Source organism: Diabrotica virgifera, chromosome 7 (assembly GCF_917563875.1).
Source record: "Diabrotica virgifera virgifera chromosome 7, PGI_DIABVI_V3a".
Classification (NCBI taxonomy): Eukaryota; Metazoa; Arthropoda; class Insecta; order Coleoptera; family Chrysomelidae; genus Diabrotica; species Diabrotica virgifera.
Genome location: NC_065449.1, coordinates 171,491,845 through 171,519,747, shown reverse-complemented (window position 1 = coordinate 171,519,747; position 27,903 = coordinate 171,491,845). Strand labels below are relative to the sequence as shown.

The following is a 27,903-nucleotide window of genomic DNA, read 5'->3' as shown; positions in this document are numbered from 1 at the left end:
ACAAAATGATAAGAAAACCTGAGGCTATAGTTGGGTTTTAATTTCAGTATTTTATAAATGCTAGAATTCAGGGGTTACCAATTATGTTCCGCGAGGGTCCGTTACGAAAACCTATGACACTTCCGGGGTCCGGATTGAATGCTACCTGTGTCTGGTCTGATTCGGTTTCTTTGCAGATGCTTGTTAAAAATACCCCTATAAACAAATCAGAAGGGTGCTGGGCGAAATTTTTGAGCAGAAATTCTTATAACATTTTTTTTAACAAATTCAAAACATTACCTTTTTTTCCCCCGAAAATAACGATCTGTCACTTTTCTCAAAAGTTGATAGATTTCGTGTTTTAAGCATTTTTTTTTTATTTAATGGCATAGACATTAGTCATTCAGCCAGTTGCAATAAACAATATACAATCCTATCCCTAATACAAAATTAAACAGAAACAATAATGGAACTCTGATAAAGTGATAAAACATTTATGACAAAAAAAAAGATGCAAATCTGCACTTAAATCATAAAAAATATCATGCCCGCGTACAAATCTTATAGGACCGTGCGTGTATCTGACAAGAAATCTATAATGATATTGTATATTTGTTGTGAGCCTGTAGCCAGCAAAGACTGTATATTGAATGGTGCATGCATATCAAGTTTACTTAAATTTTTATAGAGAGAGTTTGAATGCTGTTGAAACTTAGTACATTCAAAAAAGATATGATCAAGATCACCCTGCTTTCCGCAATGTTTGCAATTATCGTCTTCAGTCACATTTATTTTATATAAATGACTTGGATAGCAAGCATGCCCAAAACGTAGTCGATTTATAGTTGTTATATATTTACGTGGAGCTTTAAAACTGTTAAACCAGGTACTTTGTGGAATCACTGGTTGTAAAGTGGTGTATCTTGTGGGGTTTGTTAAGCAATAAAAATTCCATTGATCTTTCCATATCGATAGTTGGTTTCTTTTAAAAATAGTAATAATATCTGATACACATAAAGAATATGACAATAAAGTGCCTGATGTTATACTGGATTTAGCTAAGTAGTCTACATACTCATTATCTTTGAGTCCAATATGTGCCTTAACCCAAATAAATTTTATATTGAAGCCAGAGTCTTCTAACTGCTTTAACATATCCTTTATTAAAAATATGTAAGGATTACTAAATATTTTGGGCAAAAAAGTATTTTTGATATTCTGTAAAACTGATAGGCAATCTGAAAGAATTAACGTTTTTTTAGTATAAGCGTTTTTAATATATTTCAACGCTTCGAGTATGGCCAATGATTCCGCAGAGAAAATTGAAAACTCATTGGGAAGTTTGTACTTGAATTCGAAACCTCCTGAGGGTAAAAAATAAGCACAGCCAGACCCTTCTCTTGATTTAGATGCATCTGTGTATATAACTGTTGCATCACTGTAGCAGTTCAAAATAGATTTCAAGATATTGTTGCTGATTATGTTGTTTTCGTTGTATGTGGGTATTATTACATCAGTTTTATGGAAGAGAGCAAAGGAGTCTAAGTTTTTGTCTACTGTGTTTAATTTCTTTGAAAAAATAGGATTGTTCTGTAATGCAGTACATAAAGGCGGAGATGGTTTTTTAATCCAATACTTGTGAGTAAGATCTGATTCGTTAAGATGACATATACTGGAAAATAATTCGAAATTTGTAGTGTGTGCTTTAAGTACCCATTTTTCGCTTAGTAAATTTCATCTAATCTCTAAAGGAGGCTCAGAAGCCTCAACATGTATTGGTTGTATAGGAGTAGATCTCATAGCACCTAAACAGATTCTCAAGGCAGAATTTTGGAAAACGTCAATTTTTCTTAAAGGTTTTTGGAATCAGAACCGTAGAGAGTAGCACCATAATCTATAATGGATCGTATATAAGCTCTATAACAATAAAGATGTTTCAACATCGCAGCCCCACCACACTCTAGTTGTGATTCTAAAGAAATGAATACCTTTGCTACATCTATCCAGCATATATTGTATGTGTGGTTTCCAAGTTAGTTTTTTGTCCAGAATGAGTCCCAGATATTTGACATTATTTTTAAATGTAAAAGAGTAATACATCTTGGTAATCACTAAGTAATACATCTTGGTTTATAGGAAGATTGTGTCTTGTAAAGACAGATATTGCTGATTTGTTAATTGATAAATTTAGGCCGTTCTCTAAGAACCATGGAAAGAGGGAAGTACAAACTATACTTAGGTTTTGCATACCGTTTTCATATTTCTTGCTTTCCATATAGACACAAAAGTCGTCTGCATATTGTATGATTTTGAATGGGATCTTGTTTATTTGCATCTTATGTATGTCAGAGGTGTACAGATTAAATAAAATTGGTGATAATACTGAGCCTTGTGGTATACCGTAATAATTATGTCGAGGTCCTATTAGTTTGTTATTATGATCTCTGATGTAAATTACCCTATCTGTATAGAAACCAATTATTGTGTTAACGAAAGCAATTGGCATGTGAAAAAAATTTACCATTTTATGTTTTAAGGTTGATAAACAAACTGAGTCATATGCTCCTTCAATATCTAAGAATAGTGGTGCTAAGTAGTTATTTTTAGTTAAGTTATTCTGTACATCTACAACAAGTTAAAGCGTCTAAAGTTCCAAAACCTCTTTTGTAACCAAACTGGTTTACTGGAAGTAAATTCTCTTTTTGTAACCACCAATCTAATCTAAATTTTATAAGCCTTTCTAAAGTTTTAAAAATACAAGACAGTAAGGATATTGGTCTATATGAACTTACGATGTTTGGGTCTTTTCCGGGTTTAAGGATAGGAACAACTAAGATGTTTTTGAAAGAATCGATAACTATATTCTTTTGGATGATATCATTGAAGACATTTAAAAGAAGTTTTTTAGCAACATCTGGTAGGTTGGTTAACATGGGGTATTTTATATGATCGATACCAGGTGAAGTATTTATGCGGTTTTTAAGGACAAAATCTAATTAAGTTTCAGTAAATGGTTTTAACAGGAAGTGATTATTTGAATGATTACTTTGTGTAGATCGTGTAGGTGAATTTTGAACAAAAGGAGGACATACTTTATTAAAAAAGTCGTCTAATAGATTATCATTGAAGGGTTTTATACTAATAGATGCTTTTCGATTCATTTTGTTGGCCTGTGACCATATCTCCTTAGAGGAGGTATTTTTGCTTAAATTAGAACACCATTTAATCCAACTAGCTTTGGCTTTTTGTTTCAACTGCTTTTTAGTATGAGCAGTAACTTTCTGACAATTTAGATAATTATCAAGGCTAGGTGAACGTTTATACAATGCTAATGCTTCTTTTCTGTCATTGATTATCAGATCGCATTCTGGGTCCCACCATGGTGGAGGCGATCGATTTTTAGATTTAAAAATTTTGTATAAAGGAATAGATCTAATTGCAGCATCATTAATGCAATCTATTAGAAAACTATAATTTTGATAAGTATTGAAAGAGTTATTGTAGTTGGAAAACATGTTTTCAATTAAGGATGTATACAGGTACCAATTGGCTTTCTTGATATTCCATTTGCTTTTTGGATAAATTATTTCTTGTGAGGTGTTGGTTATTGAAAAATTCATAGTTATAGCAAAATGATTCGAGCCTAAGGTGTCAGATAAAACTGACCAAGTAAATTTACTGGCTATATTAGCTGTGCAGAGTGAAATGTCAATCATAGATTTTTGAGTACCATATCTAGGAAGATATGTAGGTTCTCCATTATTCAAAATTACAAGATCTAGGTCTTCGATACTGCTAACAAATTGGTTACCAACTGGATCATTACGCAGTGAGCCCCATAGTGAGTGATGAGCATTCATATCTCCGCCAATTAAAAAAGGTGATTTGATTTGTGAGAAGATATTTATCCAATCGTTTTTGGATGTACTAATATTTGGAGGTCTATATATAGATAAAAAACTTAATTCTATTGTGTTACATTTAACGATAGCACCGCAAACTAAAATTCCCTCATTAAAATTGTTTCTAATATTTATTTCACGGCGTTGTTTTAATTAAAATTGCAACACCTGCATACCCGTCATATCTATCTTGGCGAATTACATTATAACCTTTAAATGTATAATTTTGATTTGGTTTGAACCAGGTTTCACTTAATAATACAATATCAATATTTTCACTTATTAAAAAATGAATTAAACTATTTTTATTCCAAACAACGGATCTACCGTTCCATTGCAAAATTTTTAATGATTTAAGTTCTGGGAACATGTTATTTATGAGTGATATCCTCTAAAATCGTTTTTATACCATGGTAAATACTATCTTGACTCATAGTTTTTATATCATCTACAGTTTGAATATTTGTAATCAAATTAAAATATAATTGGAAATGAGTGTTTCCAATACTCTCTGATCTGATTTGTTTTGACAAATTGGGGGTTTTAAATTAGCAGGAAGGGGTTTGGAGGGCCCAAAATTAAAAGGGAACATGGGTGAATTGTTTTGTGATTGGTTTGGTGATATTTTTCGTTTTTTAGCTATATTATAGTGGCTTGAGGAGGGTTGGGATTGGGATGTATTATTTGAAATGTTTTGATTTTTATGTGTGGTAGTAGAAGGGGATGATTTTTTTGAAGATGTTGGGAGGGGAGGAAAACTGTCTTCGATATTGTCTAGTGTGGAATATCTATTCTGAATAAACAATCCCGAGAAGGACGATTCACAGTAATTTTTTGCCTCGATAAAGGAAATTTTTTGCTCAATCATCACGTTCTTTATCTTCTTTTGATGTTCGTATTTTGGACACTTCTTGGATATGGAAACATGATCTTTACTATCACAATGTTGTGTATCACGCATTGAACATCATTATCTTGACATGTATGATCTTCATTTTTGATTTTTCCACATTTTATGCAATGTGCTTGTGGACTGCGACACTGCTTGGAAATATGTCCAAATCTTAAGCAATTGTAACACTGTGTTACTCTGCCAATGTAGGTTTCAACAGGAAAAAATACACTATATATTGAAATGTAGCTAGGAAGAATATTTCCTTCGAAGGTGACTATCATTGTCCTTTTGGGTACATAGTTAGTTTTTCCATCGGTGTCAACTTTTCTGTAAGTTCTTTTAAAGGCTATTATGGGGGAGGGAGATTTACTATTATCTAACAAATACTTTTCATCGTATTGAGTATCAATATCTCTTATTAGGCCTCTAATTTCTAGTAAATGGTTAGGGACATATGCTACTGTTTTGGTCTTTTAATTTTATATTTTTAACCAAATTATTTGCATCTACGATTGACCTTAACAAAACTTTAATTCTGTTTTTTCCAATGGCTTTTATTTCAATAATATTAGGAATGTTCAATTTTTTATGCAAGATGTCCGCAACAGTAAGTGGATGTAAACGGCCAATATCCTGATTGTTTGATTTTTCTATATATACATAAACGTTATTAAAATTGTACTTATCTGATGCAACGTTGAACAATTTTTTCTCTACAACTTTTTGCGGAGGTGGGATTTATTAACTCTTGTATGCAAAATGTTTTAAGTTTTCCAATTTTTGTTAAGTTCCGGTTATTAATAAATAAATAATATATGTATGTTGAGTAAGTTTTTATAATGTATTTGAGAATATTTTCCTACTTATTTATTATTTTAATCAAGACAATGAAAAAAACGCTTGTTTATTTTAAATGTTTAAAACAGTTGTTTAAAACAAAATGTTTAAAACTAAACAACCCTGTTAATTATATTACGAGGCAAAATCGGCGCGCGGAAAACGCGTTCCCAGATTGCAGCTTTAAGTTTAAATATTTTGTTGAGATATTTGGCACACATATTCGTAATATACTAAAGAATGGCGGTACAAAGCCCAATTTGGTAAATATATTAGTGTGTGGAAATTACTCTATAATTAAATAAAATATTAAAAAAACCAGTATGTACCGCCATTAAGAACAAAAAAATACACTTTCTTCGAATAAACTTTTATATCACATTCCTAGTAGTCCAGGGCGCATCTGTTTTGAGATGGACGTTGAGAGGTGACTCAAATTTTTTTGCAGAAATTGCTTGAAAATAACTCAAATAATAATATTTGAGTTATCCTCCCACTCAAAATGGTCCGGAACATTGTTTAAATAATCAAAATGTCAAACCATAAAGGAAAAATTCGATTATTTTATTGGTTTTTTGATTATAACTTTAAAACTCTTCATTTTTGAGAAAAGTTGTACTGACATAAAAGTTGTGAAATGAAATTTAGTACAATATAGAATTAGTTAAAAAACTAAAAAATAGTCACCCTTGTTGCAAAATAGCAATAATTGCGAAAAAACCCATACAAAAACAAGTATTCGCATTTAACGTTTTTCAACCATTTATGCTACACTAAGGACCTTCATATTTTACCCAGAAAAACTTTATGACATAGTAAAGCAACACTGCAAATTTCATTAAGATCGGTTTAATAGATTTTGCAAAATAAATTTTGAAAACCAGCTTTCGCAAAAAAAAATCATTTTTTTTTAAATGTTGCAGGACTGAAAATAAATCCGATAGCAAGTTGAATTTTTTTTGTTTATAGAAGTGTACTGCACCTTTCATTTGAAATTTTCAAAATTAACATCAATTAATTACCACGGCGTCAGGAAATTTTTTAAATAAACAATAATTTTTGGTGCTAGGCGCAGGACAGCGGTATTCGATTCACACAAGTTGATTTCCACCAAAATTTCTTCCAATCTTTATCTAATATATTATTTTCTTACTCTATATTTTGTTGTATTTTAATATTTTAATTCCACAAAAATCAAACTAATTTTATTATTGTTTGTGAAATATTGTTTAAACAATTGCATATGTTTAAAAATAATAAACTTTTATTCTCTAAGTTAAAATATATGAACAAAGAAAGTTTTTGCTAAAAAAAGTGTTATTTCAAAGGATAGAGTATGTGTTTTTATTTTGCAATAAACTTATTTATTTATATCGAAATGTAATAAAAATTAAAATGTAATTAATCATTATCAAAGGTCATTGGAATGTTTAATCAGAGCAAACTATCCGCTGTCCTGCGCGTAGCACAATAATTAATGTTTATTTAAAAAAATTCCTAACGCCGTGGTAGTTAATCGATTTTAGTTTTGGAAATTGCAAATGAAATGTACAGTACACTTCTATAAGCAAAAAAAATTTCAACTTGCTATCTGCCCTATATTCGGTCCTGTAACATTTTGAAAAAATGAATTTTTTTTGCGAAAGCTGGATTGCAAAATTTATTTTGCAAAATCTGTTAAACCGATCTTAATGAAATTTACAACATTGTTTTACTGTATCATAAAGTTTTTCTGGGTGAAACATGAAGGTCTTCAGTGTAGTATAAATGGTTGAAAAACGTAAAATGCGAATACTTGTTTTTGTATGATTTTTTCGAAATTATTGCTATTTTGCAACAAGGGTGACTCTTTTTTAAATTTTTAACCAATTCTATGTTGTAGGAAATTTAATTACGCAACTTTTATGTGAGTACAACTTTTCTCAGAAATGAATACTTTTAAAGTTATAATCAAAAAACGAAGAAAAAAATCGAATTTCTCCTTCATTTTTTGACATTTTGATTATTTAAACAATGTTCCGGACCTTTTTGAGAGGGAGGATAACTCAAATATTACTTAAATTATTTTCAAGCAATTTCTGCAACAAAATTTGAGTCACCTCTCAACGTCCAAATGTACTAATATTTTTACAGATGCGTCCGGGTCTATAGATTTTGTGTCACATTGGAATTACTAAAAATCGATTATCTATTGGGACCGTGCAAGTTCGGCAAAGCGACACCTATTTCTACGCTCTGCAACTTTATTCGCACTTTTAGTTATATTGGCCAATTATATTAATCCTGGTTACTGGATAATTGTCAAGGCCATAGTCCAAAAAAATAATAAGAAAAAATAAGATTCAGGTTATGTTATTAAAACGTAAACAATTGTATGTAGTAAATAAAATTAGTTTTAAAATGTAGTACTGCAAGCAAAATACACTTAATTAAATTTACCTTTATATAATAATTGCATATCATATCAATATTGTGGAGCAACATATAATTTTTCCTCTTCAATGACAGTAGATATGAAATGTACGTCAATTTGACAATTTCAATTGACAATATGAATTATTTAAGAAAGTTGCAATATTTCTCCGCTATTCGCGCACGATCGTTTCTCAATTCCCTTCCAAGTACTTGCACACCGCGAATATAGGGGAGTGCAATTAGAACGAAAACATGCATGGTTTCGGAAAAATTCAAACAAGCTTATATTTTTCTAAAACTTTTTTTGTTAGTTTATATACATGTTAAAGTAAAAAGTTCTACTCGCGGATTTGGCCGCTAATTGTTTATTAATTGTTTAAACAATAACAATTGTTTTGTAATTATAATTTTAAAAATATCGTTAAATTAAAAATTTTACTTTGATCAAATATGTTTCTATTTTGTTTTTGATTATACTGAATCCGAATATGGCATTGCAATTTGAAAATTCTTATACAGAAGCTCCGATATCTACAGTATGTCTGCGTAGCTAGGAACTACATGGAAAACTTTTTTATTATCAATTTTACGAAAAAAAGTTATTCTTCATAAAATGCTCTGGATAGTCAAAAATCTAAAATGCAACTATCAGATATCAAATTTGATTAATTTTATAACAGTTATGTCAAAAATATGAATTTCGTTAAAGAGGAAAGTACCTTTATATTTCAGAATATCAAAAAATGCTATTATGAAAAGTTGTTTGAAATTAAAAACTATGTTTAAATATACAATTACATTATTCTAATCGAATAATTTTTTTCAATTTTTTCTCAAATTACGGATACTCATCATCATTTTGTTACAATTACGATAACTATTTTATTATTACTTTTACGAAAAAAAGTTATTCTTCATAAAATGCTCTCCCTGGTCTAAAATCTAAGATACAACCATCAGATATTAAACTTTTTTAATTTTATACGAGGTATGTAAAAATATGAATTTTTCTTAAGAGTTAAGTGCCTTTATTATTCACAATATTTTAATTAGAAGGATGTAATTGAACACTAAAACAAATTTTTTAATTCCAAACAACTTTTCTTAACCCTTTCAGCACTAGTGGACGTACGACGTACGTCCACTTACTATACTTCAGGACGTACGACGTACGTCAAATTTATTTTATTACGTTTGAACTGTTTTTATTTGGATTTTTTGCTTACACTGAAAAAAACGTTTCAAAATAAATAAATAAATACTGTGGAACCTCGATAAGTCGGATTAATCGGGACCGCGGCCGATCCGGGTTATTGAAAATCCGGGTTAGCCGGAGAATATGGTAAAAATTAATAAAATACGGTACTCTTACAGATAAACTTAATTATAATTGCCAAAAAAATGAAATACTTATGCCCAGTACATCTAAATTACGTACAGTTGTATACATTATTGTTTATTTCTTGGTAAAAAAACTCAGTCAAAGTGAAAACATTTTTATTTTATCTGATGAAAGTCGATCCAGGTTAGCCGGACTTCCGGGTTATCGGAGGCCGACTTATCGGGGTTCCACTGTAAATAAATATTGAAAATTAGTATCTGTCTTGAATTATTTAGTTCAGTCACAGTTTAGTATATCGTGGGTCGACCCCTTTTCAAACAAACAATTTTGTCCAAAGATTAGACAGGTAGAAGAGACCGTTATATTTAGTAATAGTTAACCAGAATTAGTAAGTACATTTTGGGAAAACCTATTTTATGATTGATAAATACTGTGTCATTAGATTTCAGGTATATTTACCCAAAATTTGAATAAAAGTAAATAAACTTTCCAACAGGTAAACACTGAATTAGTTCCAGATAAGAATGTATATTTTGCAGGTACACAGTTTCTTGAGGATTAAATTAATAATCCGGAGGAAAGTTTATGTGTCTCTGCTGATAGGCTACTTCTTTACGAAGTTTAAGTGCAGTCTTCTTTGAAATTATTTTATATTATCTCGAAATCTATTTCTCATCATGAGTGACAGTGATTCAGACCCCGATTTTTTGTTCGACAATATTACGTCCGGCACTGAAAGTGAATATTTTGATAGTAGTGATGATGAGTTTTTATCAGACAATAGTGATGCTTCATCTGTTGGTAACAATCCACCTGCGTGGAATATGATAGGTGATCCATTTGGAGATATTCGACCTGATAATGTGCCAGAATTCCTTGGGATTCCAGATCCAAATCCAGATGTGTTTCCTGACGAAGATGTATCTTTTACAAGGTGTGTAGATGCCTTTTTACCAGTTGACTTGTTTCATTTTATTGTACAATGCACAAATTCTAAAGCACAATTATATTTTGCAAATCATCCGGAAGTCAATTTTAAAATTCATGGACTACAATGGCGCGATGTAACAGTAGAAGAAATGAAAAATTTTTTTTTGGATATATCCTAAATATGGGTTTGAATAAAAAAGCGCAGATATCAATGTATTGGAGTACGCGCGCTAATCTAAATACTCCGTGGTTTCGAGAGAAAGGTCTCAGTCGAAACCGATTTTTATCAATTTTAAAATTTTTACGATTTGCTGATCCAAATAACCTACAAGCAAATGATAGATTATGCCGTATTAGACCATTTCTAGAACGTTTAGAAAGACTATTTCAACATAACTACCAACCAAAGAAGAATGTTGTAGTCGACGAATAATTGATGTTGTACAAAGGCCGTTTACATTTTCGGCAATATATTAAATCAAAGCGGTCCAGATTCGGAGTAAAAGTTTTTAGCCTTTGTTCCTCAGATGGATACATGTACAGCTTTGAAATTTATACTGGTCAAGGTCAGCAGCAGTTTGCTCTTCCTGACGATATTGCTAATGCTAGATTATCACTTTCAGAAAGAATTGTAGTTCATCTTGGTAGAAATTTGCTGAACTTGGGTTATTCTTTCTATACAGATAATTGGTACAGTAGCACTCGACTTGCTGAATATTTATTAGAAAGAGAAACGCTACTTACTGGTACAATACGTTCAGATAGAGGGGTTCCACCGAGGGTTCCACATATTCTAAAAAATTCTCTACTCAATAGACACCAATCAGCATTTTCAAGAAAAAATAATATACTTATTTTAAAATATTTTGACACAAGGGATGTTTATGTTTTATCGACAGAGTTCACTGCAGAACTTACGGAAAGAGAGAGATATGTTGCAGGTGGGCAACGAGAATTTTTCATGAAACCCGCAGCAATTCAACAATACACTCACTGCATGCGAGGGGTCGATAAAATAGATCAATTACTTCATTCTTATAATTGCTGCCGAAAATCTTACACCTGGTTTAAGAAATTAGGATTACATTTCCTTCAACGTGCAGTATTAAATTCACATTATGTTTACAAAGAATTAAGCGGCAGAAATATGTCATTATTGACCTATTTAAATTTTGTGATCGTGTATTTCGTGGAAGGGCGTTCAGAAGAGATTGAAAGATTGGACGCAAATGAGCCACTCTGTAGACGACGTCGAAGACAACATATTGTAGTTCCAGACGGACCTGTCGTTAGTGTCGTTCATACTCCTTCGACATTTCTACCTACTGCTCGTCGTCAGCGTCCGCAACGAAGATGCGTTAGGTGTTTTTCAAATAGACTACGACGCGATACTAGATACTTTTGCAATTTGTGCCCTACTAAACCTGCCTTGTGCATGCCAAACTGTTTTAATAATTATAATCATGTTTTGTAAATGTCAAATAGAATAAATTATGTATCACAAAAGTATAAATTATGTATCATATCAATAAAAAAACTGTATTTCCCTTTCTGTGTTATTTTTACACCCCTGATATTGTTCAGTAAAAAGTTACATCATTTTGAGCGTCCGGTTTGGGGTGAGATGGGGAGAAGTCGGTAAATTAGTAGTTTTTTACGTTTTTCGTCAATATTTCTAAAATTATGCTTTAGCGTATACAATGTTCTATATAAAAATGTTCTACATAAAATATAAAACAAAAAAGGTCCTATTCATAATTTTTATAAAATCAGGGTTTCCAGAGTTACGGAGGGTGAAAAGTGGACGTTTTCGATACTTTTTATATTTTTTGGGCAATTTATAATATTATTACTGATGAAAGGAATTTTCTTTAACACGATTTTGTGTTGTAAATAAAATTTGCTATTTCAGTGGCCGATGGTGATAAGCCCTTGAAGAAACGTCAACTTCACCACCTAAAATCATCATCAATTGCCAAAAAAATATAAAAAGTATCGAAAACCTCCACTTTTCACCCTCCGTAACTCTGGAACCGTTGATTTTATAACAATTATGCATAGGATCTTTTTTGTTTTAAAATTTATGTAGAACATTTTTGTATAGAACATTGTTTACGCTAAAGCGTAGTTTTAGAAATATTGACGAAAACGTAAAAAAACTACTAATTTACCGACTTCTCCCCCATCTTCCCCTCCCCCCTAAACCGGACGCTCAAAATGGTGTAACTTTTTACTGAACAATATGTGGACCATATAGAACAATTTGGTGTTGGACGAAAAATTTTACTTTGGATGTCTGGGTTTGGCCTCTTTTTGGACCAATAATTATACCATACTACCTCCGTAACTTTGGAACTGTTCATTTTAGAAGGATTATGCATAGAGCCTTTTTTATTTCAAATTTAATGTGGAACATTTTTGTATAGAAGGTTGTTCATGCTAAACTGCATAGTTATAGAAATATTGACGAAAAACGTAAAAAACTACGAATTTCTCCCCCCCCCCCAAACCCGATGCTCAAAATGGTGTGACTTTTTCCTGAAAATTATATGGACCATATAGAACAATTTGGTGTTGGAGGATAACTTTCACTTTGGATGTCTGGGTTATGCCATCTTTTGAATCAATTGTATCATACTATTATAAAACAATACGCCACTGAATCTCTAATCCAAATAAGTAAAAAGTGTGGGAAATCCTGGAGAATCCTGTACAGGTGCCATCTATCCGTGAGAAAAATTTGGCACAAATTAGTACATTTGGTTGCGTCTCTTTATACTTTTCACTCAACGGTATCATGCTTTTTAATAGAAAATATCTTTTTTTGTATAAGTTAATACATTTTTCAGTGTAGGTTCGTTCCTATGACGTACAACGTACGGCCGTTGGTATATAAGCATGGAAACTTATGCCGTTTGTCCAAACTTAAAATCGCTGGGATTATTGACCTCAAAAAAATTAGTAGCTGGGGGTGAAAGGGTTATAACAATTTTCGATATTGTGAAATTTAACGATACTTTACTCTTGAGTGAAATTCATATTTTTTGACATACCTCGTATAAAATTCATTAAATTTGATATTTGATTATTGCATCTTAGATTATATGCGATGCAGAGTATTTTATAAAGAAAAACTTTTTTTCGTAAAACTGATAATAAAAAAGTTATCAATAGGTTCCAAGTTACGCAGACATACTGCATAAGAGCTAAAAAAATTTTTTTGCTGAACATTTATTATTGTTGAAGTTTATTATTAAATGTAGTTTAGGTAAGTTTTCCAGAAAAAAGTTTTGATCACTTTATATAAACATTTTTTTAGCTGGTAATTTTCGGTTTTTGTATTACATTTTTGTTATCTTTCTTAATTTTCTCAAAAAGAAATAGTCTATTTTATTTCTAAAGTAAAATAGTTTAGTGCATTTTAAATATTACATCCTAAGCTTTAAAAAAAACACTTATAAAACTGTAATAGATCTGTTCAAACTTGAGTAATACCGTCTTAAAATGGTGGTAATTCTATAAAACTACAAAGATTTCAAAAATTACATTTTTTAAGACGTCATATCATTTGAATTAAATTTTTGAGATTTTTTTTTGAATAAAACATCATTTAGTACGATGCTTGAAAGGTAAGTTGTACAAATTTGAGAGTTCTATAAGTAAAATTGTATTACTTACACATTTTTAAATCATTTTTAAACAAAATTCATGTAAGGCTCACTTTCCGCCCCCACCGTACTTATGCCCATATATTTTATTTCTTTTTATTATAACCATAAGATAGCTTAATTATTCTTCTTTTAGGTTCAATTTGTAAAATTTCATTTGATCCATTAGTTAAAGAATTACATTATAATAACTCAACCGTGCACTTCGCCGTACGCTAGTTTACAGTGCGCCAATGTTTGTGAGAAGGGTGACTTTAGCGTTATAAATAAAAAATTATAGAAGATACAGATTTAATTTTAGAAAATTCTTTATATAAGGTTTTTTTGTAAAATTTTCTGAATTTTTCAATGGTCAAGTCAGTTTTGTTCTAAAATTTATATTCGGAGTTATTTAAAAAAAAACATCAAACTTCGTAGTTCATTTGTTTAATAAAACATGAAGCACCCACTTCTAGAGTAGAACTTTTTGATATGTTGTTTATTAAACATTTCTTAATGAAATTACAAAAAGTTCTATCTTGTTTGATTTTTTCCGAAGTGAAAATCTAAATGCACTTCCCTAATAACAAAAAATCGAACTTGACTGACTTGGCAACATTTAGCGCGCCTATGAGTATAATAATTATTTTTGATTACAATATTGTGCCTTAGTTTTTGATAGTATAGTGTCACAGTCACTGTCGTACAGCGACGCACTGTTGAAAATTCGCAGAATTTCGAGAAAAAGAATTGATTATGCGCTGATGTAGCCTCTTAAAGAAGACGGCTTGCTATTATCATTTATTATAAATTCAACTACTTTCTTGTTGTTTTTGTTAAGTAAATACATTGTTTTACATTTAGTTTCATTTGTATATTAAACGTCACTTCATTTTATATTGATTTAAAGTTAATTATGTAATGTCAAAAATGAGATAGATTTTATCATAACGAATAGAAAAGAAATAATTAAAGATGTTGAAGTACTTAACAAATTTTCGATAGGAAGCGACCACAGATTAATCCGAGCAAGGATACAATTAAATTTCAACTTGGAAAAAACAAAGATGATCTTCAAAACACGAAAGAAGAAATGGATTCCCCCAGAAGACAACGACCTCTATGAGGATATACTAATCAGACGTATACAAGACTTAGAAAACGAAATAGAAGGCATCGAACTAGCAAATAATCTCATCACGAAGGCACTAAAAGAAACCGAAAGGAGTGCTGCCCGACGGTCGTGACCCATAAAGAAAAATTAAGCCAAAATACCAAAAAGTTAATAAGTAAAAGAAGACAACTGACGGAAAAATACGACTCCAACTACACAACACTGAAGAAATTAAATAAAGATATCCAGCGATCAATCCGAAAAGACATAAGAGAAAACAATACAAGAGAAATAACTCAAATAATTCAAGAAAACAAAAGTTTAAAAGTTCAAGTACAAACAAACCAGGGATCAGAATTAATGCCAGAAGTAACACCATACGAAGTTAAAAAGACACTTACAGAAATGAAAAATAATAATTCCCGTGGCGATGACGGAGTAGTGATCGAGGCAATCAAACAAGCTGGAAATAAAATTATCCAGGTTTTTGGCCAAACTTTTCACCGAATGCATTTACGAAGGAAAAACCGCTTCTCAATGGAACAATGCAGTCATTGTTTTATTGCACAAGAAAGGTCGCATAACAGATCTAAAACACTACCGTCCTATCAGTCTGCTATCACACATATATAAACTTTTCACAAAAATTATCAAAAAAAGACTGGAGGCTAAGTTAGACTTCTATCAGCCTAGAGAACAAGCTGGATTTAGATCCGGATATAGCACTAACGACCACTTACTGGTAATAAAAAACTTGATAGAGAAGTCGGCGAAATACAACAAACCATTGGCACTGATATTCGTGGACTACGAGAAAGCGTTCGATCCATAAACCAGCAGAAAATGTTAAAAGCATTGACAGAATGCTGAATAGACCATCGCTACACTAACATAATAAAATATATCTACCACAATGCAACGGCTAGCCTAAGACTCTCTGATCAACAAACTAATAAATTCTGTATGCAGCGAGGAGTACGGCAAGGAGACACCATCTCACCAAAGCTGTTCACAACCCTTTTAGAACACACTTTTAAGAAGGCAGATCTGAACGAATATGGTACCAATATAAATGGAGAGAAGCTCAGTCATTTGAGATTCGCAGATGACATCGTCCTTATAGCCGATCGTGTAGATAATGCAATAATAATGTTGAACAAGTTATATCACGCTTCCTTAGAGGTCGGACTAAAGATTAATATCAACACGACGCAAATAATGACTAATCTGGTGCTAAATCGTAATATTGTTGTTGATGGAATGAATATTGAACACACTGCATCTTATAAGTACTTGGGACATGAAATTAGGTTGGGAAGAGATAACCAGACGTGCGAGCTCCCACGTCGCATAGGATTAGCCTGGGCAGCGTTTGGTAAACTGAGCTGTGTATTTAAATCGGACTTACCCATATGCCTGAAAAGGAAAATCTTTGACCAGTGTGTATTGCCTGTACTCACTTATGGAGCAGAAACATTAACACTCACAAAAAAAGCTAGTGAACAAGATTCGCATAACTCAGAGGGCTATGGAGCGCCAGATGTTGGGTGTCTCCCTGAGGGACCGAATCCCAAACGAAGAAATACGTCGTAGAACAAAAACAACGGACGCCGTCGAAAGAATCGCGTCGCTCAAGTGGAATTGGGCAGGACACGTCGTCAGATTGTCAGACAACCGATGGACAAAACGTATTGTTGAGTGGAGGCCACGAGAAGAAGCACTACGGAGCAGAGGACGACCACCAACCAGATGGGCTGACGATCTGAAGCGTATTGTCGGCAACTGGATGCAAGCCGCACAAAACAGAAAAATGGAAAGAGCTGAGGGAGACCTATGTCCAGCAGTGGACGAGTACGGGTTGATGATGATGATGTAATGTTAATAGGCATAAAATTTAGATTTTGCTGCAAAACTAAATTCTTAAGGTGCGTACTGACTAGAGCATTTTCTTCCGAACCAACCGAACGAACCGATCGCGCATAAACAAGGAATTGCTCAGGTTATTCGAAGTGTTCGTTCAAAAACCCAATTCACCGCGTTCCCATGCTATGCTCATTTTATTCGAAGTGTTCGTTCAAAAACCCAATTCACCGCGTTCCCATGCTATGCTCATTTTATTTCAGTGTTCGTCCGACCATGGTGTACGCCTGTAGCCACTGCGCATCAACTAACAAATGCTCGCTTTTGATCTTCATTCAACTGTTACCCGACACTCCTCCGAATGATCAGTCCGTTCGGTTCGGCAGAATTTTGCTAGCGAACACGTACTAGAGTACAGCTCCCGGAACGAACCATGGCCAGGGCCGCGTTTAGGTCAATTGACGCCCTAGGCAATTCTCTAGTAGCCGCCCTTCAAGCATGTACCATTTTTGCGAAAAAAAAATTGCAAGCAGATTTTTTTATTTAAATAAGAATACATAAAAATTGTCATTCCAGTTCGATCACATCAGATTTTTTCTTGATTTTTCTTTGGAAAAATCATCTATAATGTCGTCATAATTTATCGCCTTTGTTACGTCACTTTCTATGGACAAAATCGACAAATTGTTAAGAAGTTCTTGCGTCATACTTGATCGGAAATTATTTTAATGACTATTTTCATTTCTTGACATTTTCGAAAATGACCTTTCAGCGGACACGTTGGTTGGCAACTGGGAGGCACAAATAAATGTGCAAAGCAATATCAAAATTAGGGAAAATATCTTTCAATCCACTCTTTTTTAAATATTTGAATATGTCAATTATTGGTGATTGGTGATTTTATTGTGGTATCCAAATGACCCTTTAAGGGCACCCAAAGTCCCATTTAACGACAATGTTAACATTATGTCACATAGCTCTGTAACCAAAGCACTTAGTGACCTAATTTTTGTTTTATTTTGAAACTACATGTATTGTTTAGTCCCGCGTAGATTTTTGTAAAGTTAGAGTGAAAGAAACATTTATTTTAAAATTTTTTAAAATACTCTTACAAAAAAAACCCAAAAAAGTTAAGATTTTATTTTTTATTTTACTTGTTTTTGTACATTTTTCGATAAAACTTTACGCGGGACTAGATATTATCTACCTACAACTACTGTAAAAATTTGGACTTTCGATCATCTAAGGAACCAGAGATATCTGACATCAAAAGTTAAAAACCTAGTATTCGGGAAATCGCGAAGACGTAAAACACTCTAATAGGCTATAAAGCTACCGGTACACGGTAAGTTAAGTGCAGACGTTCAGAAAACAAATAGTTTTATAACCATGGAAATTTTATACTATAATGTGTTATATACCGTTGAAAAGAGAAGATTTCAGAGAATAATTTTCAATCATAACCCAAAAAACTTAAAAAAATTAAATTTTTGGAATTTGGGTGCCCTTAAGTGAATGCATTCATGTATTATGAATGATGTAGGTATTCTATTAGTGAAGTCAGTGAGGGTATTAGGCTCCGAATTCCATCCTACTGCATCAATTTACTTGATATTTTCACTGTAAGTAGGGAATAGCTCAAGAAACAAAGTCTACCCTATATCCTATGGCGCTTTTAACTTAGGGGTGGTTCCCACCCGTTCTCGGGAGTGGAAATTTTTCTATCAAAGTAACACCGGAAGTGACCAGAGAACCTAATTCTAAGCAAAAACTGTTTTATAAATTTTTTTGAAAACTCAATACTTTTTGAATTATTCATGGTTTAAAATTTGCCATTTTCATTGAAAAATGACACTTTTCGGAGACTGTTTTTGGGAATACATACTATAAAAATTGTGTATCTAACGAAAAAAACTATATAAAACATTTTTGTAGTTTATGAAAAATCAGAGATTCAATTTTTCATAAATCTTCTAGTTTTAATAAAAAAAGAGATAGTAGGTGAAAAAAGATTTTTTTGGTGCATGCTCAAATAGGTGTATTCAACTTAAAATAACAGAGAAATAGTCGATTTTAGGGGTATAATGCTACGAATACCTTTTGTAGCGCTTGAAAAGACCTTTAAAACGAGAACTGTTAAATGCCGGTTACATTCAAACTAAGCGAGATATGGTGCAGAAAAACTTATGACTAATGTATTTTAAGGAAAAATGAGTATAAAATAAGAAATAGTATATATAAATATAGAAAAAAAAAGTATATTTAACCCCTCGTCCACCAGAATTGAAATGCCTCGTTTTCCTTCTACGATACCTTCTACTATAGTATTATTTCTATATTTAAAAAGTTGAAATGGTTTGGAGTTAAAATGAATTGTTTTTGAAAAGAATAAGATCAAATTATAGAGCACATTTTTAAATTTCCTTAAAAATCTTCCTTTTTCTCCATGTAATTCGAAAATGATAAGAGATACGTAAAAAAATACCTTACAAAAATGTAGGTTTTCTTTTAGATAACAATTATATTTTTCTTTCATTACTGTATCTCATTATCATTTTCGAGTTACATGGAGAAAAAGAAGATTTTTATAAAAGTTTAAAAATGCTCTCTATAATTTGATCTTATTTTTTTTAAAACCCATACATTTTAAACCCGTTCAACTTGTTGAACATAGAAATAACACTATAGTAAAAGCTATTGTAGAAGCAAAACGATGCATTTAAATCTGGTGGATGAGGGGTTAAAATATACATACTTCGCATTTTAACCTTAAAATAAATTAGTCATCCTTTTTTGTTGCACCATATCTCGCTTAGTTTGATTGTAATCGAAATTTAACATTACGGTCGTTTTAAAGGTCTTTTCAGGCAGTACTTACAAAAGATATTCATTATACCCTTAAAATCGACCATTTCTCTGTTATTAAGTTGAACACACCGATTTGAGCATGCACAAAAAAAAATGTCTTTTTACCTACCATATCTCTTATGTTATCACTAGAATACTTATGAAGGAACGAATCTCTTTGATTTTTCATAAGCTACAAAAATGTTTTATATAGTTTTTTTCGTTAGATGTATAATTTTTAAGGTATTCGCAAAAAACCGTCCGAAAAGGCGACATTTTTCAGTGAAAATGGCAAATTTTCAACCACGAATAACTTAAAAGGATTGAGTTTAAAAAAATTATAGAACAGTGCGCCCGCGCGCCGCCTTTGCGGTGCTGCCGACGGCCCAATAATCCCTAAATTTACAACTTCTGTCCTTTTTGAATGAATAGTGTTAAGAAAATGCAATTTGTTTTCTAGAAATGAATGCCCACTTAAATTCCATTGATGGATGTACTATTACTATGCACTTAAATGTTATTCGATTTCAATTTTTATATACAAATATTTTTTGTACAGTATTTTTGCCGCCCTCTCATAATTTGCCGCCCTAGGCAACTGCCTATATTGCCTAATGGATAAAGCAGCCCTGACCATGGCCGATGAGAAACGCTGTCGTCGGTCATACACCCACCTAAACTTTACGCAGAAGGATTTCTCTCTCCGGCCATGGTTCGCTCCTTGAGCAGTAATTTGTCTGGGGATTTTTTGTCCAGAATTATTTGTCCGAACCCCCTTTGGATGATGTTTCTTTGGTATTGTGACTATTCAGCCTACGATATCAATTTAGGAAAGATTTATGATGCTCTTGTTGAAATTTTAAATTTTAATAGATCGTTGAAATTCGAATAACTCGTTTTGAATTTTGAAAATTATTATATTAAAGAAGCGGGCTTGCTAATATGTATTATGCTATTAACGTTTATTATAAATTCAACGACTTTCTTGTTATTTTGTTAAGTAAATACATCGTGTTACATTTAATTTCATTTGTATATTAACCGTCACTTCACTTTATGTTGATTTAATTTTAATGATGTAATGTTAATGGGCATACAATTTAGATTTTGTATAATGATTTTGATGCAAATACCTATTATCTTCACAGTCTAGTTGTCAGTCTTAGCTAATGAGTGTTTTTATTACCTAATATATTTACACACCAAAAATCTTAATTACCTAGGTATTTTGATGTCGCATCTAATATCAATAAATTAAAGATCAGTCTTATAGTCCAAGAGATGGAAGCGGATTTTGCTCGTGATAAGTAATATTCACAAACTATACGGGGATATGTTGAATTAGTCGTGTACATATAATTTTCCCACCCGGGCGGAAACCCGAGGGATGAGGGTAGTTATAAGGGGTCAAAGTGGCGGTTTTTATTATTTTTTTTGTGACACTCATGATTGAGATAGTGCACCAACATTTGGGAATAAATAGGTCATTATCTAACTAAACTAAATCTCCAAGGGCGGAACGCTGCGTGGGGGACCTAGGGATGGGGGCAGGGGTGAATATAAAAATTATAAGGGTTTTTTTGTAACTAAGTAAAATCTTCAGGGGCGAAACGCTGTGTGGGTTACGAGGGTAGTTATAAGGGGTCAAAGTCGCGGTTTTTATTATTTTTTTTGTGATGTTCGTGATCGAGATAGTGCACCAAAATTTGGAAATAAGTAGACCATGACATAACTAAGTAAAATCTCCAGCTGCGGAAACCAGAGCGGGGGACGAGGGTAGTTACAGTCGGAAAAATGAAAGAATACCCATGCACGATCATATCAAGCACATATATTTTAGATTTGCTGCTTTTCTATAAATAACAAACGAGAGAGATAGATTATTAAGTGTTGTCTACAAAGCAAAACCGTTATTCAAGACATACGCAGTTACATATTTATAATTGACAGAGTGAGACGGCGATACAATTGTTCAACGTAGTTATAATATTAATTTAGTAGAAAATTTAAACTCACACTTGACTATTTCTGTACTTCTAATGTCATTCTTAGAAAAACATTCAACATGAGTAGAGATAATGATTGTATAAACTACTATTCGAGTAATCGTGCTGGTCAACTATAATCTGACTGATTCGATTTCTGTCACTTTGACAGTGAAACTGGGTTAGGTTCGGTAGAGTTTATAAATTTTAATAATCAGTCGTATTTACTTGAATAAATTCAGTTCTTTTAAGAGCTTTTTTGATATTATATTGTATTTTTGGTTTGGTAAGTATTTATTTAATAAAAATACGTCAATAAAATTTGTAAGTAATCATCTGTCAATATGGTTAACTGTCTATGAGTTCGCCAAACGTGTACATATTACTCTGACTTTTCAATCATAGTGTATGAAATTACAGATTAGTATATTTTTACGAATGTACATTTATTTGCAGACAATGTCTGGAAAATGATCTGGATACCTAATGATTTGAATTCATTAAGTTTACTTTCATTTTAATCACTTCATGCAGCTGACATAAACGACATTTTTTAAATTCCTGTTATGATTCAATAAAATTGTGTTTTGACTAGGAAAGTTTTGGGGTAGTTCTGATTTCTTTCATTATATGTATATGGATTTTGGGCTGCTGAATCCGAATATGAGGTTTGCGGACAAAATTTCCTGCCGGAACATTGAAAAAATCGCGAAGAAAGCGAAACATTTCAGCTTTTTTCCGCTTTTTTGCTCAAATCTCGAAAACTATTAACTTTTAGTAAATGGTCTGCTAATAGAAATTAAAGTACTTAAAATTATCTACAAATTTCACTATTTACTTTTTTTTTCAGACGAACCGTTCGGTCTAAAGTACAAGTTGAAAATTGCCAATTTTTAACGGTCTCGGCAAAACCCACTTTTTACATTCCAAAACTTTATTTTTTTATTAGAATGCTGTCATTTGATAAATTTCTCCTAGTTTTCTGTATAAATAATAAATGTTAGTTCATAGGTATGGTATGTCTCTAGTGACAGCTTCCATGAGTCCATTCCGTCCTAAGAGGACGGGAATGTCTCTGCTTTTCCCTTAGAGCCACAGAAGATCAGGCACAGATGGAGTCACAGTTTCAGTTGATGTGAACATTTCCTTCGGATCTGTTATCTTGATTTCTGATAAACCTTGAGGTTTTGTCCTTTTAAAATGAATTAGTTGAACAGCTCCCTGACTTCCATAAACCTCAGGCCTTTTTTTTATTCGAGGAATGGATTGCTTAGGAGCTACTGCATGTTTTGGTGAAATACAAGAAATGCCACATATGACGTGAAAAGTGTGGTATTCGTCGATTGTATGTACGTTAAAATCAGCGTTATCGTACACCTGTTGTGTAAAGCACGGCAGGTCAATTTTCTGCGGATCGCCTGCGAATGCTGACCTGACACTTCCAGGCGAACAGCTTTTGTATAGGGTGAACAAAACCCCAAAGAGGAAACTACATCAACCTATTTTCTTGAGCCGTACTTTTTGTAGAGAAAAAGGCCAACCCTGCAAGGAATGGTGAGACCAACTATCTGGGCCTTACTGCCGCTACAGGACTTTGAGCAAGCGCGTTGCTTATCTGGAAGTGTCAGCAATCGCAGTCGATCCGCAGAAAATTGACCAGCCGTGCTTTACACAACAGGTGTACGAAAACGCTGATTTGAACCCTTTCTATGCCAGGCCTTAATTTGCATGTTGGTCCTTCAATCCCAAAGGTTTTTTCATGCTTAGAGTCCCATTGCCTTATATATAATATATGTCGCATATAAATAAACAAATAAATGATCAAAACATGTTTTTTAATGAGTTTTTTTTAACCAACTTAAACGTTTTCTTTTCAAAAGTACTCATCAGAGAGCAAAACAAACTTGAAAAAATGTAACTAACTTAAAAAAAAATAATGTAATGTAAATTAACATTAAAAGTTTTCTTTTGTGTGGTACTCCTCAAAACATGACACTACGCAAAGGCCGACTCCGCATCTTGCACACATGTATCTCGATTCGCTTCTTTTTTCTGGTCTTTTCTGTGGCTACAAACGATTCACCTTCTAGCAGCTACCTATAAGCGTTGCCACCAGTCCTACAATATAGCATATATCTAAAATATGTGAACAAATATATACGGCAATGGGTCCGCATGACCTGTCTTAGGTGCCACATTTTGAGGCTTTGGGAACATTTTGAGGCTTTGGGAACAATAATCTAACATTTTCGGACATATTTATACGGCATTGGGACACCAATGAGTCTAAAATTTTATAAGCAACGCATATTTTCGGCTTTAGTAAATTGAGACCACAACACCTTGAACGTATTCGCGGTGTGCAAGTACTTGGAAGGGAAACGAGAAACGACCGTGCGCGAGTCGCGGAGAATATTTCAACTATCTTAAATAATTCATATTGTCAATTGAAATTGTCAAATTGACGTATATTTCATACCTTCTGTCATTGAAGCAGAAAAATTATATATTGCTCCACAATATTGATATGATATGCAATTATTATATAAAGGTAAATTTAATTAATTGTATTTTGCTTGCAGTACTGCATTTTAATAACTAATTTTATTTACTACATACAATTGTTTACGTTTGCATAGCATAACCTGCATCTTATTTTTTCTTCTTATTATTTTTTTGGACTATGGCCTTGACAATTATCCAGCAACCAGGACTAATATAATTGGCCAATATGATTAAAAGTGCGAATAAAAGTACAGAGCGTAGAAATAGAGGTCGCTTTGCCGAACTTGCACGGTCCCAATATATACGGCGGCTGGGAATACAGACCCACTTTTTCAAAAACATATATATGCAGCGTTGGGACAGAAATGGTTTACGTACATACAATCGACGGATACCACACTTTTTACGTCATGGGTGGCATTTCTTTTATTGCACCAAAACATGCAATAGCTTCTAATCAATCCATTCCTCGGCTAAAAACTAAACCCGCACCTGAGGTTTATGGAAGTCAGAGAGCTGTTCAACTAATACATTTTGAAAGGACAAAACCTGAAGGTTTATCAGAAATCAAGATCCGAACGGAATGTTCACACCAACTGAAACTGTGACTCCATCTGTGCCTGATTTTCTGTGGCTCTAAGGGAAAAGCAGAGACATTCTCGGTATTTTAGGATGGAATGGATTCATGGAAGCTGTGAGAATAGGCATACCATATTCATATTATGAACTAACATTTATTATTTGTACAGAAAACTAGGAGAAATTTATCAAATGACAGCATTCTAATAAAAAAACTAAAGTTTTGGAATTTAAAAAGTGGGTTTTGCCGATACCGTTAAAAATTGACAATTTTCAACTTGCACTTTAGATCGAACGGTTTGTCTGAAAAAAAAAAGTAAATAGATATTTGTAGATAATTTTAAGTACTTTAATTTCTGTTAACAGACCATTTGCTAAAAGTTAATAGTTTTCGAGATTTGAGCAAGAAAGCGGAAAAAAGCTGAAATTTTTCGATTTTCTCGCGATTTTTTCAATGTTCCGGCAAAAAATTTTGTCCGCAAACCTCATATTCGGATTCAGCAGCCCAAAATCCATATAAAATGGAAGAAATCAGAACTACCCCAAAACTTTCCCACTAGGGAGCTCGTAGAGTACAAATTGACTGAATCATTACTATTTACGTCCACTGGCAACTTTAACATGGAGAAATTCATAATACTATATTTGCATACTCATTATTTTTGTATTATTAATCTATATCAAATAGATAGTAATAGTAACATTTATCACCAATAAATATATATATTATCAGAAAAAGAATAACATCACAAAAATTTTTTGACACATTCTTACGTAGCGAAAATTCGTACGGTTCGGTAGTAGTCACATCCGTTTATTTTCAGTATTAACTTAGTTTAGACTTTGTTTTGACTAGAAATTTTTGATTTGATTCGTATGCATATCATCGATGACGCATGGGTATTCTTTCATTTTTCCGACTGTATATGGGGTCAAAGTCGCGGTTTTCATTATTTTTGGAAATAAGTAGGTCATAACCTATCTAAGCAAAATCTCCAAGGGCGGAACGCTGCTTAGTAGATTAAGGAGTGGCGGGCAGGGGTGCCTTTTTTCTTTCCCACGCAGCGTTCCGCCCCTGAAGATTTTACTTAGTTATGTCATGATCTAATTATGTACAGTAGAACGTCGATAATCCGGACGTCAAAAATCCGGATCGTCAATAATCCGGATTTGTATCTAGCAAAAATATCTGATTCTTTTAAAATAAATTAAGAACTTCGCTGCGATAAACGAACGTCTACCGCAGTTCAAAAATATTTTACACATTTTTTTAAAAACCCAAATAGGGTCTGATGTTTTACTGTACACATGCTGCTATTATAAATTATGTAATTACAGTGGTTAAACATAAAAAAAAGTTTTGATTAATATTTCACCTCTAGACACTTTACTGTACAAGAGAAAACATAAAATTTTAAAACGTTTGTTGTACTTTAATGTGTATACCGGCCTTTTTTTAAGGTAATTTCGATAATCCGGATAATTTGATAATCCGGATGGGGTCCGGTCCCAATTAATCCGGATTATTGACGTTCTACTGTATTCCCAAATTTTGCTGCACTATCTCGATCACGAATGTTACAAAAAACCTTCTATAATTTTTATATTCACCCTTTGTCCCCCTCTCGGCGTTGCCCCATGGATATTTTGCTTAGTTACGTCATGATCTACTCATTCTCAAATTTTGGTGCACTATCTCGATCATGAACGTCACACAAAACCCCTTAAACTTTTTGTATTCATCCCTGCCCCCACCCCTTTGTCCCCAACGCAGCGTTCCGCCCCTGAAGATTTTACTTAGTTACGTCATGACCTACTTATTCCCAAATTTTGGTTCACTATCTCAATCATGGGCGTCACAAAAAAAAATAATAAAAACCGCGACTTTTACCCCTTATAACTAACCCTCGTACCCCACTCTGATTTCCGCTCCTGGAGATTTTACTTGGCTATGTCATGGTCTCCTTATCACCAAATTTTGGTGCGCTATCTCGATCACGCACGTCACAAAAAACTCCTTATAATTTTTATATTCAACCCTGCCCCACCCCTTTGTTCCAAACGCAGCGTTCCGCCTCTGGAGATTTTACTTAGTTACGTCATGATCTACTTATTCCCAAATTTTGGTGCACTATCTCGATCATAAACGTCACAAAAAAATAAAAACGCGACTTTAACCCCTTATAACTACCCTCGTCCCCCGCTCTGGTTTCCGCCCGTGTGGGAAAGTGATATGTACACGACTAATAATTCAACATATCCCCGTATAGTTTGTCCATATTACTTATCACGAGCAAAATCCGCTTCTATCTCTCCGACTATTAGTCCATTCACTCATGATAAAATGTTGCAAAACCTCCGAATTTTAAAGAACCGCCTGGATTGACACGAAAGGCACAAACATATTAGCTAACATGTCAAAGAAAAAAAGTGATATTATGTCGATGTGTGCTTTTGCCCTGGTGACAACCCTTCTCGGCCGGAAATGGATAAATTGACTAATTCTAAGCAACTTTTGTGCTATACAGTTTTTTCACTAAGTCAATACCTTTCGAGTTAATTGCGAGTGAATATGTTAATTTTTACAAAAAAAAACACGTTTTAGACAGTTTTTCGCAAATAACTTTTTTTTGCACAGGCATTTGCCATTCAGCCAGTCACAACTTGGTAAGTTCTTCCTAAAGCGCAAATAACTTAAAAATTAAATATTGTATCGAAAAAATATTCTTCGCAAAAATATAGCTTATAAATAAGTGAAAAAAATGGTGTATGTATGAAGTCTGTACAACCGCTAGAAGCAGAGCTGTAACTAATCAAACGTTGGTTCTTATTTTGTCAAATTCCAAATCGAATATTTCAACGTGAAATAATCAAAAAAGAATGTGTGTGTACTTTGTACGCACGTAAGAAGATATTCTTCTATTATATAGGTAATTTAAACGAAGTAAATATACTTAACAGGTTATTTGTATTTTATTTAAAAATTAAACTAACTTTCTTATCTACCACTTTCAAAAAATTTTTATTAAAATAACGAAAAATAAAAAAAAAGTATGAATCGTCCAG

At 32.8% G+C, this 27,903-nt stretch overlaps 1 protein-coding gene across 1 annotated transcript in view; it reads left to right on the top strand.

Annotated features, from left to right (window-relative positions):
• Window positions 1-27,903, top strand: part of LOC114329412 (uncharacterized) — a 241,311-nt gene that overhangs the window by 16,605 nt on the left and 196,803 nt on the right. The gene's annotated exons all lie outside the window — the stretch shown is intronic.